The sequence below is a fragment of the Thermobia domestica genome, chromosome 7, assembly GCF_964235325.1.
Source record: "Thermobia domestica chromosome 7, izTheDome1.hap1.1, whole genome shotgun sequence".
NCBI classification, from domain to species: Eukaryota; Metazoa; Arthropoda; class Insecta; order Zygentoma; family Lepismatidae; genus Thermobia; species Thermobia domestica.
Window position 1 is genome coordinate 150,346,502 of NC_137460.1, and position 16,707 is coordinate 150,363,208.

At 37.7% G+C, this 16,707-nt stretch overlaps 1 protein-coding gene across 1 annotated transcript in view; it reads left to right on the forward strand.

The window, feature by feature from the left end:
• Nucleotides 1–5,468: 5,468 nt before the first annotated feature.
• CalpC (calpain C) overlaps nucleotides 5,469–16,707 on the forward strand; it is a 254,196-nt gene continuing 242,957 nt past the window's right edge. The window contains exon 1 of the mRNA XM_081765418.1: nucleotides 5,469–5,901. The gene's annotated coding sequence lies outside the window, so the exon portion shown is untranslated. The remainder of the gene's footprint in view (nucleotides 5,902–16,707) is intronic.

Genomic DNA, 16,707 nt, shown 5'->3' on the forward strand with positions numbered 1-16,707 from the left:
TTTTCGTTAGGCCTATTTTTATTATTTTTGACGGGCTTAGTTTTGCACCTAAAAGATTGCAATTTTGCACACACATTCAGTGTACCGCTTAGTATTCTTCACAAATTGGATCAAGCAAATTTTCCAGAGTTCTAGAACAATTACGAATTTTTATTTATTTTTGACAATTCCAATTTTTAAGGATGAGTCAAATGTACTTCTCCAGTATACATGTTCAATGAAAGACAATGGGCATTCAATTGGTAATGTTACAATTTATTTTAGTGAACATTAAGCACAACATTCATTTTTCATACATCAGGGGTGCCCACAAGGGGGGGGCTATGACGCAAACTGCGTCATTGAAATATTTGGGGGGGTTAAAAATCTATATAAATATGTTTGAGAGGGTGTAAAAATTAATCGAAAAGATTTTTTTTTTACGGAAGAACACCTACGGATAGGCAATTGAGGGGGGGGGGGCACCGCTGCATACATCATACTAGAACCTTTACCAAGTTTTGTTTTATCACAATTCTCAAATTTAAGGGTGTATCGTTTTCAAAATTTAAGAGGAGTGCATCAATGTTCTTAAGTCCTACGAAAAAAAAATGACCCTGTTTTTACCAAATTATATGTTGCAGTGAAGATATGTCATGTCAATAGCCTCCAAATTTTGAATTTTTGGTAAGTGTTTACAGTAGAACAGGATAAGCAAAATCACCCAAATTTACATAATTATATACATATGTGAGTCGTAGAGAACGTTTACCAAATTTTGTTTTTTGACAATCCCAAATTTAAGGAGTGGTCCTATATATAATTCCCAAATGTTAAGAATAAGCGTGTCCTATAAAAAGAGAATTGACACCTGAATTAAATCATATCATCATAAACTTCCATCAAAGAATATAAATTAGGAGAATAACATACCACGTGGTACGACGTATTGCTTACGTTTATATTTTGGTAATGTTTCTACTCATAGGACAGGTCAATGAAATTTGTGCAATCAGGACCAATGAAATTTATAGAAATATAGAATTGGTCTTAAAGAACATTTACACCAAATTTAATTTTTAACAATTCCCAAATTTAAGGGATGGTTTTATGTACCCTGTCAAAATGTAAGAGGAAAACATCAATATATCCATGTCTTATGAAAGAGAATGGACTCCTATACTTACCCATTTAACCGTATTAGGTAATAAGGCCTCATCAAAAAAAAGTCAATAACCGATCAATGTGATTGTACTAATATTTGGCAATTATTTACCTACAGAAGGAAATAAGCTGAACCACTCAAATTTACAGTGGTACATATTCACGCCCTATCGAACATTTACCAAATTTTGCTTTTTTCGTTTTTCCAAAGAAATGTTTTCAAAATTTTGTATCGATTGGCTAGTTCTAATTGAATATTTTTAAAAAAACGTAGTCGTTATTTCTTTATTATTTTTTTAGGCGTACACTGGAAGTATTGAAATTTTAAAATAGTAAATTATGATATCCTATGAGTTATACATTCCAACACTATATATTTGTATACAGGGGATGTATATATCTCAGGCGTTTGTTTCATGGCCAAATGATAATGAAAAACACGAAGAATAACCATTTCCTCAGTCTAAGATGAATATTTATTGTTTGGAGTGTTTTGCCCAATGAACACCATAGAGTATATCAGAGTTGGCGTGGGTCAATGAAAACTTGACCCACGAACCACCATGACCCGCGACCCACTGATCCACCAACCACCATGACCCACCACCCACCGAGACTCACTCTGACCCATCGTGACCCACCACCCACCATGAACCACTCTCATCCACTGTGATTTACTCTGACTCACCAAACTCCATCGTCATCAACTCTGAACACGATCCACGGCCTCTTCTGTACTGGCTAAAGAGTTTACACTTGTAATAAAACAAGACTGTGAAATTGTCACTAATCGGAGTTTGAATTTCTAGTCAATCGTTCAAGCACCACTCTGTTACTATAACGGTGGATCTACCTTTACGATATAATATGGTAAAGTGTTTGTCAGTGAGGAAATTGAAACAGTCCGACGTGGGGAGGAAATTAGTGTGTGCCTAAAATATACTTGTACTAAGAGAGTATTCTTGCAAGTGTTAATTTCTGAACGCATTCCAAAAGAAACTTCTATTCGCAGGAAAATACCCCTGCGAAAAAGGAAAAGGTTATGGTTTCTCAGTTCACAGTATTTTTCTCAGAAAAGATTTGAAAAATTAGTTTCTCATAGTGTATAAAGATGCTCGGGTACCCTATGTGAGAGCATCTGTATAAAGTATACTCATAATTGTAATTTGTGTAATCACTAAAACACCACGTTAAATTTAAGTTACAAATATGCATAATTGCAATTATTATGAATATTTATTCAAAGTAGTTTACCTAAAGCAAAGAAGAGACTTACTAAAAATTAGGTACAAAGTTGAATAACACAAATAAGCCATTAGTAATACAAGTATACATTTTCTATAACTCGTAATTTTCAACCTCAAAACAAATCTGAAATCGGGTTTATTTCCTTGTTGGTAATAAAATCTTTTGAGTTTTACGTCCCACGTTTATGTCGGTTAGACTAAAGGAGACGGTGATGATGAGTAATGAATGAAATGGTGGAATGAAGAAAGTGGGAGGAAACGAGAGAACCCCGAGAAAACCCACGCACACGGTGTTTGTCCACCACAAGGTTCACTTGGAGCGAGCTGGGATCGAACCCGGGACCCCAAGCACCAGAGGTGAACGCTCTACCACTGAGCCACCGCGCCCCCCCTATTGGTAACTTTTTCGTGGTAAATCATCCGCAGCGGAATGATGTCCATCCTTCAGCCAAAAAATAACTAGCTTGTCTACTTTGAGCTTGTCTAGCGGTGGGCCATTAACATTGATGAACAAGTTAGACAATGTTTCAGCACAGTCTATTTCTAATATCAGTCATCTGTAAATTCATAAGAGGAAATCCCGTTCGCACTCTGTCGTGGAAATTGATTTCTGCAACTCCTCATCGACAATCTGCTTTTTAGACTTAAGTCTGATAACGATTTTTCTTGGTCAGTTTTGAAATACCCAGCAAGAAGTATCATCTCTCAATCACCATACAACATCTTTTCCATATCGACCATGTTAGTTGGCAATGTCAACTTATGGAGAACAGAAACTTCATCTACCACGCCCTCGATAGAGAATCTTGTAAATAAATTATCAATTAAAGTCTGATAAACTGATGATTTCTTATTTGTTTATAAATTTAATTTTTGTAATTACACATGAAGGTCTGATGCCATTACCAAGTTTCCTCCCCCGTCTAGAAAGCGAAAGGGAACGAGGTTCCTGGAAAGTGTTCAGAGGTGAATGGGAATTTCACTCCTTCCCCTTCAATTACCACATTGATGTTTGCCATGTGCCAAATTACGATGAATTTCAAGTAAATCATCATAGTATAACTATTTCCGTGTTGAATTATCGATACTTTTCAGTGGTAAAAAGGATGAAATTTGAAAGTTCCAAATCAAGATAAGTAGACCAACGTAAAGGGGGGGGGAGTGTAAAAATTTCCATATAATTATGCGTACAATCCAAACTTAACATTTCCGTGTAATTAAGCTTACAGTACAAATTTTATGCCTATTTTTCTCACACCTTTATGGGTTGATTGTCCTGTGCTGTAAGCGCTCCATATAATAAACATAAGCTTCAGCAATTATTATAGTAGAAAGCAATTGATATATGAAGCCAAGCACTGTATTTTTTTTTTTTTTTGTTTGTTTGTTTCTTTCTGATTTTTTTCTTAAATAACATCGATCGTTTTCGATCATTTTTACAAACCAATTCACTACCAATTTTCCATATATAAAAATTCCCTCCCCCCACATAAAGGATAATTTTAAAAAAATGCTAGGACACATTCTGTTTATTTTCAATAAAGAGTTAATACACTGAATTTCAACTCCGTTAACAGCGTGCGAGATACTATTTTTTTTGGGGGGGGGAAATTCGGATCCCCACTACTTCCTTAGGATATTATGTATTATAATGAAAGCAATATAACATCCCAGTTTGGATTTAGGCCTAACTATATACCAAAAGTAATTTCATTTGACTTTGCAATTTGACCGTGATGATCAGGTACACACAGTTCCATTCAATTTTTTATATAATATTTTATATGTTACAGTGATTCAAAAATGTATTTTTTTCCAGTAGTTAGCTTCTCTAAAAACTCAAAGGTCTCGAAAGCCAAGTAGTAGTATAAGTCCTATTGCTATTATTACAATTAAAAATATCAATATCCAAAAATGCCTGAAGTTCTTTTTTCACTTTGTTAGATATACTCACCTCAGGTAAGCAGACAGAAACAAATGGAAAAGGAAGGGAAATGAAGGTCTTGAAAGTAAAACGAAGACAAATTTACGTCTTCAGAAGATACTGTCTACAATGCAGTGAACAGAGTGGGTCGGTAGATCATACTGAGCCGGTGGGTCACGGTGGGCCACATGCTGTTGACCCACGACCCACTCAGAAAACTTGACCCACTGACCCACTCCATCTCTGAACTATATCACTAACATTATAATTAATTGTGTGTGTAATGTATTTAATTACTACATATTGCATGAAAAAAGTAAGTAAACACTGATCATACATGAATTATAAACTACAACCGGAAGTAGGCTCAAATTTTTCAAACGGTGCGCGATATTGAAAAAATAATCGAAAAAATCTCCGCTTTATGGTTTCCCTTGTCGATTTTTATCAAGACGTCTTTCACTTGTTTCTATTAAGGGACCACACCCGTATCCACGGGGGGCTAGGGGGCCGGACCTCTCTAAATCTTTACTGACCTCCTAAAATTTTCACGGTAGTCCTGAAAAATAACAATAGACCTAATATATTGATGAACTATAATATAGTTGGATCGTCCTCTCTTAACTTCTACTGAGCGCTCCCTACATATTTGGGCTGGCTACGAGCCTGTAAGGGACATGTACAGATGTCGTGAGGAATAACAAGGAGATTCATGCTCATATATGAATGATGCTCTGTGTGGAGAGCACAGGTTCGGCTAGTTATATTTATTTATTTATTTTTACTTTTTAGTGCGATTTATGTTTTTCTAAAAGGAAAGTATGTTTTTTTAATAATAATAATAATAATAATAATAATAATAATAATAATAATAATAATAATAATAATAATAATAATAATAATAATAATAATATTATTATTATTATTATTATTATTATTATTATTATTATTATTATTATTATTATTATTATTATTATTATTATTATTATTATTATTATTGTTTTAATCAGACGTTTGTATTAGCTAGTGACTTGTTGTTCCATCTCGTGGCATCGTTGAATACCAGTAGTGGAATAACATGAACGTGTTAGCTAAAGTTCTCAATAGATGGCTCTGAAACCGGAATATTTTGCATGGTCGTTGGTCCCAAACAGACGTGTTTCACCTGGAGGCAAACGCTGTCTTCTGGTAAGGTGAGTTTCTCCGCTGTGTTGTAGGCCGACGGACTGTAGTGGCAAGTGTCATCCGTAGTGTTTCGTGTGTGGTGCCTCTGCAGTTCATTTACGCATACACAAATTGAAGTAAATAGAATGTAGTTGACATATGAATGTCTTGCGTACTGATCGGAGAAGAAAGCGTATTTTTATACTAGTGTTCATGTGGATGTAAGAAAATTAAGCAGCTATTTAAAACGTGATTAGTGAATTCAAGTTTGTAAACGCATGGTGCAGTGATTGTCAGCGACCTAATGTAACAACATATAAACAATTGTGTGTATTGCACGTGGGTGCTAAAGCAGGAAGACAGTTGTGAAATTTGTGCTGTCAAACTGTAAAGAAGTGTTCAAAACACTGAGCAATTGAACATGTAAGTAAATTTCTGTTTCACGATTAGTTACTGACTTAAATTGTTGATAACATAAGTTTTTCTCTCTTTCTCTCTTCTGTATTGGAAGTCATGGTAACCGTCTAGCGTCATTGACCGCAAAGGGATAGCGCCTCCTCAAGGCCGACGGCCTGTCTTGATCGGTCAACACCTGTGATTACTAAATGCTTCATCTAAAGAAGATGATGTTCATCCGAGATTTCTTCCGTGACAAAATAATTACAGAGGGGAATGAATGTATCTAAAAGAAATTAGAGGTTGAAGCTGCTGGGTTTGGAATTTGTTTACAATGCAAGACAAATTTGGAAATCTTGTACAACTTGTGTGTTTGAATGCTTCTAAATGTGTAAATGTGATATCAGGATAGCAATTATTCTATCGGACATTTTATTTTGTTTTTTAAACGCACTTTGTAAATTGTGTTCGTCTTTCAGAATTTTAATTGGAAAAGCTAGAAAAGGTAGGTAGGTAGGTCGAGAAGCACATCTACTGAAGTGTATGCGCAACCTTTCAAATTTACCATTCAAATTCATTCCTCCCCAAAATAAAAATAAAAATAGCAGGTAGTAGGGAACACCGGAGTTGGTTGTAATAAAACCAAAATAACTTGCTTTGTAGACTAAATTTCATTCAATTTCGGAACTTTTTGCTGTTGTTAAAAGCTTGATTATGGTATAATTAAAAATAAAAAAAAAAGATTGTGTCATTTCCAATGAAAAATTCGGCCCCTCCCAAAATCTCGTTTGCTCAACGCACACCGTAAAACCTACCTGTTAACACCCCTTTCGAGAAGGGGTAATGGTAACTACTGTATTGTTGATTAGGGGGCGCGGTGGCTCAGTGGTAGAGCGTTCACCTCCGCTGCTTGGGGTCCCTGGTTCGATCCCAGCTCGCACAATGTGGACTTTGTGGTGGAAAAACACCGTGCTCGTGGGTTTTCTCGGAGTTCTCCCGTTTCCTCCCACTTTCTTAATTTCACTTATTTTTCATTATCACCGTCTCCTTTAGTCTAACCGGCATAACCGTGGGACGTTAAAGATTTCATTTCATTTCTATTGTTGATTATACAAACTCACCACTCCCCCGAAATGACTCTTCTGATGTATAACGAAAATCTTGATTCGATTAATACAGGGTGAGATTCGATGTTAGGTCTTTTTTGTTAATTAACAAGAACTTATTTATTTATATTTCACGTTTACTTAAGTGCTGCTTTTCCTGCACATTGCAAACCCGTCATTTATGTTACGGTAGCACTGTGTAGCGTAATCGCTGACGCTCTCGCCTTTGGTGCGAGCGGTGCCAGGTTCGATTCAATGTGGGGACACTCGGTCGAAAGAGTGTAAAAAAGCTTTTTTTAGTCCAGCCACCCTGAGTGGTTATCCTAATTCCCAGCAAACGAATGGTGGGATGGTAAGATACAGGCCCTATGCCGCTTTCTTCCTTTCCTATCCCTTTCCTCGGATAGTGTGATCGCCGAGGAACATCATCCCTCATACATGACGGGCTAACGTGGGCGTAGGTTCTTCTTATGAAGTCTAATTCGTCTTTTCAGGGCCGAGGCTATATGTAACGTGGATCTATAGCAATGGCGGCGAAACTAGCTTTCGGTTTTCCGCAAAACCAGGCCGGCCTTAGGAGGTGCGAGGCCCAATTATGAACAATTTTGGACGGCCAGCCCCAGATTCCTAAACAACTTGCAGTGTACTGTTGTTTGTATTCCACAAGGCAAAAATATATTACCCTCTAGAGCAGACCCTAATTAGAAGCAATTGGATCAGTCGGCTAAAGGTCGGCCCTGAGAAGAACTGAAAACAAACCCTATATGAACAGTTTCGTAACTTAATTAGACCCTCCTGAATCGCGGAGTCTACAGAACCAGACGGACATCCAGATTTTTTGGGGGGAGGGGTCCAAGTTTTGCGGCGAGGTTTCAATACTACAAGTCACTACGTCTATGTAGTATTAAACGGATATTATTCTGCCCTCGAAAGACAATATTGTATGAATAATTGTAAAGACAATGAATAATTGTAAAATACTTCCATGTAGGCCTATATTTTCAGAAAAAAAGAACTAGATTTTTTTATATATAGGCCCTATATAGGAGAAAGAGTGCAGATGAAGTGTAAGATCAAATTTTCATGCTACATCAATCATTTCCTGTTACACAGTATGATTTTATTGAGAAAGTGTACAAATTTATGTTGAGTAACGAGGTTTTGCAGGGATCCGGATTTGGTGGACACACCCGTTTGGTGCGCCCTTGTGTAGAACCGTTATTGCTACGATATTGCTTAACGTGAAATCAGGAATCGAACTCGGGTTCGGGCCATGGGGAAGCTAGTGGATTGTTCTTTTCGTCCTTGTGTAATAGCGAGAACAAAAACAACAGTTATTAGAGACACTACTTGATTTGTATCATTATCTTTGTAATCTTAGTAGGGTTTAAATGTGTACACGGACACAGAAAGCGAGCAGATTTGGTTGGTGATTGCTTACACACATATTTAACCTAATCTTTCCTCAAACATGTTTATATCCTCCCTCTGGTCTAGTGGATAGCGTGCACGGGGTCCCGAGTTTCATTCCTGTGAGAGAGTCGTGAAATTTGAACATGCTATGGTAGGTCGAATTTCATCTGTAACTGTGGGTTCACGTCTCGTATGGCCTTGGTGCTGCTAAACTACCATCTAACCAACCAATCAAGCGGACAAGTTTATTTTTAAACCATTCATTGTTTCCTTACTTTCGAGTGACGTTAGGAGAGAAGAGAGTATGGTAATCGTGAATAAAATTCGAGATTTCAACGGGTTTGCACCTTTCATGGTCCCTACATACCGAAAAAGTTACCTTTCGATATCTGTGCATGTCCGTCTGTTAGTTCTGATGTACGAGTTCATGTGTTCACTTGCTTGTAGACCGTACCGTACGACGTATCTGCAGCAACCCTACACTTAAGTGTTTTTATAAGATTTCCTAGGGGAGTTTTTCGAATTTCCTGCCGACCCCTAAAATTACGAACGGTTTACTGAAGGGTGAAATTTGCTAGTTTCTCGAAGATGGCTCTAACGATTTTGTTTAAATTTCATACATCAATATTTAATTAACAACTCTATTATAGTATAAGTCATTTCTCTTGGAAAAGTCCAAAAGTGATAGTTTACTCTTAGGGGTGAGTTCTTTTAAAACGATTTTCTCAAAAAACTACTCCGGGGATTAATAACCTATAATGTTACGTAAGTTATTTATGAAAATATCCACAAAGGGAGTTTACTTTTGGGGATGGGTTTTCTTCGGTCGAAGTTTCCTTGGAAAATCTATAATTTTGTCCGTATCTATATATATAAAAGAGAACGTACAAATCCTTTGTTAGCTCATCACGCTAATACGGCTGAACCAATTTCTTTCATTTTTGGGGGGTTATTAAGATTTGGACCCTAGATGGTTTTTATCATATCACTTTAATTTTCAATTACCAGTGTCTTGAGATAATTGACCATTCAAGTGTCCATAACGTACAAATCCTTTGTTAGCTCATCATAGCTAAATCTAACCGTATTTATATGCAACCCACATGACCGTGTCACTCGGCGGGTTAACATAAATGACAGGCGATATAATGTTAACATTTACTCCAATCTTCTATGGTTTTTATCATATCACTTGAAAGCGAAAAAGTAAAAATTATCTAAGTAACAAAGTTTATTGCGTTCCGGGGTGACCCCAGCGAAGCGGGGTGAACGCTGCTAGTTTTACTAATAAAATGTTTCCATTATAAATGTAGCACAACGTGATTCAGTTTAAGAAATTGAAGCGAGAAAGTTTACTGCGGTGGACCCTCCCCCTTTCCTTATCCTACCTTACGTTCCAAGACCTAATAGAAATGTATTCTTCTAGCAATGATTGTATCATTTATTTATGATAAACGCTGAAGGAGAAGCTCGTGAAATTTTACATACAGTGGACTTTTTTTAATTCGAAGTCCAAGGGGACACGAAAAAACTTCGAATTATCCAAAATTCGAATTATCCAACAACATTCATTTTCACATATATAACAACAAACAAACCAAGGTACTGTGAATCAAAAACATAATCATATGGTGTAGACGTTACCTTTAAAGCAGCTTATTATTTGCGTGATCAAATACCGCAAACTAACAAACGACACTGACTTCACATAATTCAAACTACATGTACAATGGAAAATATATATTTACGTACAACACTACAACATACATTGTCCAAACAATTAAACACCACTAACAATTTGAATATTTTGTTCTCACTTTTAAGAAGTCGTAAACCTCATTTGCTTAAATTTGATTGTTTTTGTACGGTCAATAAATCTTGAATTTCATGTATTGCGTGGAATACGATATTAATAACATTTGGTTGACATTATAAATAATTCATCTTAAATTTTCAACCAATTCTGTAACAAGATGAGATTGGCACATGTTCTCTATCTTTACTTCTTCCCCAACTCACCTTCATCTTTATCATTACATAGATTTTCTATTTATCTTTTGTATTACTCTTCCCTATGGCTGCAAAACACGTTAAAACTGTATTTCTCTGTTTACATCTGTCCATCATTAAAAATTTTCAACCGTATCTACTTCGAATTATCCAAAACATAGGTTCAAAAGTTCGATATATCCACGATTTTTTACTATTGTTTTCAATACAGTTTTCAAGGGGAATGGACTTCTGTTCGAATTATCCAGTATTTCGAATTATCCAAGTTCGAATTAACGAGACTCCACTGTAGTTGAGTCATCCTCGAAAGGAGGGGGAGGAGGGACACTGTTGAATTAAATCTTTTTAAAACTATTGTTTCATGGAACATTTGGAGGTTGTTAAACATCGCAAGGGACTTGTTTCTCTTTCTAGGCCCGTATCCACGGGGGTCTAGGGCCCCCCCCCCCCTAAAATTTCCACGGTATGCTTGCAAATGAACTATAATATACTGATCAACTATAATATGTTTGGATCGGGTTCCTCCCTAACTTCAGCCGCCCCTCTAAATTTTTGGGGAGGCTACCAGCCTGTCTCTTTCCCATGGTATGCTTGTGATGTTAACCCTAGTATTTTGCAAAGAATATATATATTGTCCGTAAATTTCCGTAGATCTATGTAACCTTTAGTTTACATACAAACCATGTACCAGGTGTGTTTATTTATTTGTCTAATATACGAGTCGTCAGTGATTAAAGGGAATATTTTTATCTAACGTGTTTTTATAAAATAAAATGAAATCTTTCAGTTTAACGTCCTATGATTATGCCGTTTAGGCTAAGGGAGATAGATGATTTAGGCAAGTGAATAATGATGGAAGAAACGATGGGATGATAATATGGAAGATAACGGGAGTATTCCGAGAAAACCTACAAACACGATGTTGTCCACCACAAATTTACTTGGCCACGGATAGGTACCGTATTTTTATGACTAAGGCTCAAGAATTACTTTCGAAATTGACAATTTTTCGAAAAAAAAAAAAACCTACGAAAACGGAATCTAATAAACATGGTAGAATAATTGGATCACTGGCGCAAATCCCGGGGAGATGAGGGGGACATGTCCCCTCCAATCTTGGAACTGGGGGGATTGTCCCCCAATAATCCGATTTGAAATGTGTTTTTTGGGAAAAAATGTGGTGATTCGTGTCCGATTGCCACAAAGGAAAGAGATGAAATTGATGTCCCCCCAGAATAAGCCTAAAATCTGCCCGCCTCCCAATGTTGAAGGCAACTCTGCTCCCTGATCCTCCACAGGATTATTTTTCAACTTCACAAATATTTTGAGCATCGCTTAACACACACACACACACACACACACATAAAAAAAAGCAGTCTTACTTGTCCCCAATATTGAAGACAGATTTGCGCCGCTGAATTGAATCAATGATAAACGTGTGCTTTAGGGAGTGGGAGGATAGTTCCGAGAAAACTAACGCACTTTGTATTGTGAATTCATAATATTGCTCCTCAGAGATACGTGTATACCAAACCAATGTCACAACAGATCAATAGCGGGCAGGATCTAAATTGTATCGAAGGTTAATGGAGCAATCATGGTATTAATCTGTTGAGTGTAAGGAAAAGTCCAAGTAAATCTCAGCATAACTGCCTCACATTATTGGTTCTCGAACTTCCAGAGTATGAAGCCTACGTTGTCATTGGCTTAGGCATTAGAAGCAGAGTATCATATGTCTCATATGGGTACTTCATTTGAAAACTTTGCGGATCCCAGTTTGATGTGTCATTACCTACTACTACCCCGGCCGGTAGTCAGCCCAAAAATTTATGGGGACTGGTAGAAGTTAAGGGGGGCCGACCCAATCATATTATAGTTCATCACTAATATTATAGTTCATTTGCAAGCCTACCGTGAAAATTTTAGGGCGGGCAGTAAACGTTTAGGAGGCCCGACCCACCCTAGCCCCCCGTAAATACGGGCCTGCTACTACCACTACCTCGTCGTTGGTCTAGTGGTTAGTGCGCACGAGGTCCAAGGTTCAATTTTTGCTGGAAGACATTCAATGGACTACGGGGTGAAGATCTCACTATAATTCAAGGAATCCCCACAGGCGACTTTTAATGGGTAGCTTGCACTCATAAGGATATTTAGGGAGTTATAAATTTTAATTGAAAATGGTACAATCAAAGTGGAGAATGATAAATTTGGGAGGGGAGGATACTAAATTTGAAGAGCAGAATGATAAATTTGTCAAGGAAGGTAAGTAAATTTGGAGTGCAAAATGGTAAATTTAGGAGGAAACGAAGGTAAATTTGGAGGAGAGAATGGTAAATTTAGGAGGGAAGCTAAGTAAATTTGGAGGGCAGAATGGTAAATTTGGGAGGAAATGTAGGTAAATTTCGAGGTCAGAATGGTAAATTTGGGAGGAAAGGTAAATAAATTTGTAGAACAAAAGAGTAAATTTTGGAGGGAAGAAAAGTAAATTTTGAGGGGGAAATGGTAAATTTGAGAGGGAGGAAAGTAAATTTGGAGGGCAAAATGGTAAATTTGAGAGGGGAGGAAAGTATATTTGGGGGTTGCACCTAAATCCTTGGGAGGCATCCTACTTTAAGTTGTAGGTTTTGTCCTACACAGTCTCGTTGCTGAGGAAGGACGTAAATAGAAATCAATGAATTAACCTCTACTACCATTATTATAAGATATATTGATGGTGAAAAAGATAACTTTCTTGACCGCTTAATATGCATATTTCACATAGAATTTAAGATACATTAATGGTTTAAAAAAAATAGTGAGAAGTTCTCGGAAGTTATAAAAATAATTTTCTGTATCACGATATTCTTCAGGATATTCCTATACGCGGTATTCAATGTATTACATGTATTTTCTCTTAATTCACTCTTTTAACGACTTGGCCTTGTTCTCATCAGTTGACGACACACGCCGCTTCAAACGGCACAGTTAACAGTATAATAACGTTCACAAGTATCGAGGAACATAACATATATATAAGTTGTAAGAATGCATAACATTTTGTTATGTTCCAATGGGTTTATGGCATAAAGGAAAATACCTGTGATAAATCTACAGTTCCGGAACAGCGTGAGGGCAATACACTTCGATAATAATTAATACAGAGACCTTGCTTTAAGCAAAAACATAATGCACTATATAGTTACGAGTACATTCAAAAGCGATTTTAAAAAATATATATGATGTAATGCTTTTGATGGTTCGGTAATTTGTGAATGAATTGATCAATTATCTAATGTAAATAAAATTGTTTGTCTGTGTGTCTAAGTCTGTGTGCGGCATGGGGACAAGACAAGTGGACCGAGAGTTATGAAATTTGTGTCACAGGTAGCTTGGTCCAGGCCCCAAACCAAACGAAGCGGTTTTATTATTATTTATTTATTTCGAGCCAGGGGGACATTTACCGGGACATGTAAAAGTAGTAGAAAATTGCCAATATTAGTGTCGAATTCATAGTTTTCACGATCACTGAGATCAATGGTGAAACTTCGATTGCATTAACTTCAAAATTCACCCCATTCGGCTGCGGGCCGGGGTCACCGGGGGGAAGATACAGACATGTAAAAATAATCCAAAATGACCGATATTAGTATCAAATGCACAGTTTTCGTGGTCACTGAGATCAATGGTGACACTTCCCTTAGCGATGACTTCAAATTCAGCTACCATTGTATGCGGGTCGGGGTTCACCTCTGGGGAAGGGGTACCGAGGCATGTAAAAATAATTCAAAATGATGGATATTAGTGTCAAATCCATAGTTTTTGCGGTCGCTGAGATGAATGGTGATACTCCCTCACACGTTGACTTCCCAATACAACCCCCATGCGAAGAATAGGTATTTCAGCTAATATAATATAATTTGAGGGTGAGTTTTCGTGTGTTGCGTTTTTAAAGTTCTTCGCTAAGCTTAGCTCAACCCTGCTTTTTAAAATTTTAGTGAATTACTTACAAAGTAATGCAGAACACGGAGTTACGGAGGCTCAGTAGTAGAGCTCTCACCTCTGGTGTGTGGGGTTTCTGGTTCGATTCCCCGATAAGTAAATTTGTGGTGGATAACATTGTGTCCGTGAGTACTCCCGTTTCTCTCACAACTTCATTTCACCAATTTTTCCATCATCATTCACTTGCCTTAATCATGTCTTCCTTAGCCTAAAAAAGCATAATCGTGGGATGTTAAACTGAAAGAAAGATATAAACAAGTTAAAAACAATTTCACATGTACACCGCGGGAAGGAATTTGGTTTTATGATGTGATAATTTTCTCAATTAATATCGAAACTGGAAGTGGTAGTATAAAACATCACTTCCAGTTTTAATAGACAGATTAGACTGGAGATGAAATATAGCACTATACTTGAAGCGCTTCATTGGTTGCAGAAAATATCTTGCTAGTGTCTGTTAAATTATTACTTTATTAGCAATCAGCGTTACGACCGGAAGTCATTGATTTCTACCACTTTCGGTTTGGATAGAGGATTGAGAGAGAAGATGATATTTAATTTTAAAATGCTGAATTTATACCAATAAAAACTTTCCCTATGTCTTATCATTTTTGTGGTATGCAGGCCTGTATTTAGGTAAGTGCTATTCTGTGCTCGAGCACAGGGCGGCAGAATTTAGGGAGCGGCAAATTTTGGATTTTTTTTTTTTTTTTTTTTTTTTTTTTAGATTCACAAAAGGGAATATTTAAAACTAACTACCAACCCACAGAGTCCCGTGGAAGCTCGAGAAAATATATTAATGTGTTTAATTCGCTCTAATTACAGTTGTTACTAATTAGCTAGCTCATCTGATTATTTTAAAAATGCCATACTCTTCCACTTCCACCCCAAGGGGTGAGGATGTACTTGAACATCATGAAAACTGATACTGTTAAACTCAGCGACCTCGAAAACTTTGAATTCAACACTAATATCTATCGTTTTCCATTATTTTTAAAATCTCGCCCTTCCCTGGGGAATGGAGTATGATCTTGAAGTTGAATTGGATTAATAGTGTCACTATTCATCTCAGTGACCTCAAAAACTGTGAATTCAATTCTAATATTGGTCGTTTTCGAGAGGGAGGGGGGTATGGCAGCAAATTTTGTGCGAGGCCGAAAATTATTTAGAGCACAGGGGTGCATAATATATAAATACGAGCCTACTGGTATGTAGATCAATATTGAGTCCGGAAGTTGTAGTCGATTTCTATCACTTCTTTTGTAGTAGAGAGTTAAGGATAAAGGTGAAATGTATTCTTGGAACGCTTAATCAATTGCTGGAAACAGCTTCTCGCTACTTATTGCCGTTTTTGCTCTATACTGATGAACATTGAAACCAGGAATGGTTGATTTCTGCACTTCTTGTGCATGGATCGCCTTCATCAACGAACCCGATTCCTAATTTTTGTCCCTCTACATCCTGGTCAGAATTGATTGTGATCCATCAAATAGGTCTTGAGATTTTTTTCTCTCGGACGGAGAGACAGACGGACAAGCTCCTTAAAAACGTAGAGAGTATACTAGGAATGGCCACAAAGTGCAGGTTCCGCGAAGAACCGGTTCTTGGAGATCCGGTTTTCAGAATCGGTTCCGGAACCGGTTCTAGACCTGGATCCGAAATCCCGGTTCCAGAACCGGATCTTAGAAACCGGTTCCAGATCTGGATACGAAAACCCGGTTCCGGAACCGGACCTTAGGAACAGGTTCCAGACCTGGATCTAAAAGCCCCCCCCCCAAAGACCCGCATGGATTCACAAAGTTTACCTTCGAAACACTGCAAATAGGACCACGCGCTTGTCTCCTCCCCGCCCCGACCAGCTTGTGCCTCCCAGAAAAAAAATTGGTCCACCAGTGGGTGTTTAGCCAAATGAGTTTGCCAGTTTGCGTGTTGAGCTAATGAGTTTGCCGGTTACCCAGTTTGTTTAGCCAAATGAGACAAGCGGCCGCCACCTGGGCGCCTGCCTGTCGCTTCCATGTCTTCTAGCACACAGTTCACAGCCTGCCAGCAACTCGGGTTTAGCGTAGGGATGGCAACAAAATTCCGGTTTCGGCGGAACCGCTTCTGGTAGATCCGGTTTCCATCGGTTCCAGACCTGGATCCGAAAAACCTGGTTCCAGACCTGGATCCGAAAAACCTGGTTCCAGACCTGGATCCGAAAGCCCGGTTCCTTAACCGGCTCTTCTAGAACCGGATCCGTTCAGAACCGAAAACCGATTCCACCAGGAACCGGTTCCGGCCATCCCTAGAGTATACCCAGATAGTACCTCTAAAATTCTTTATATGA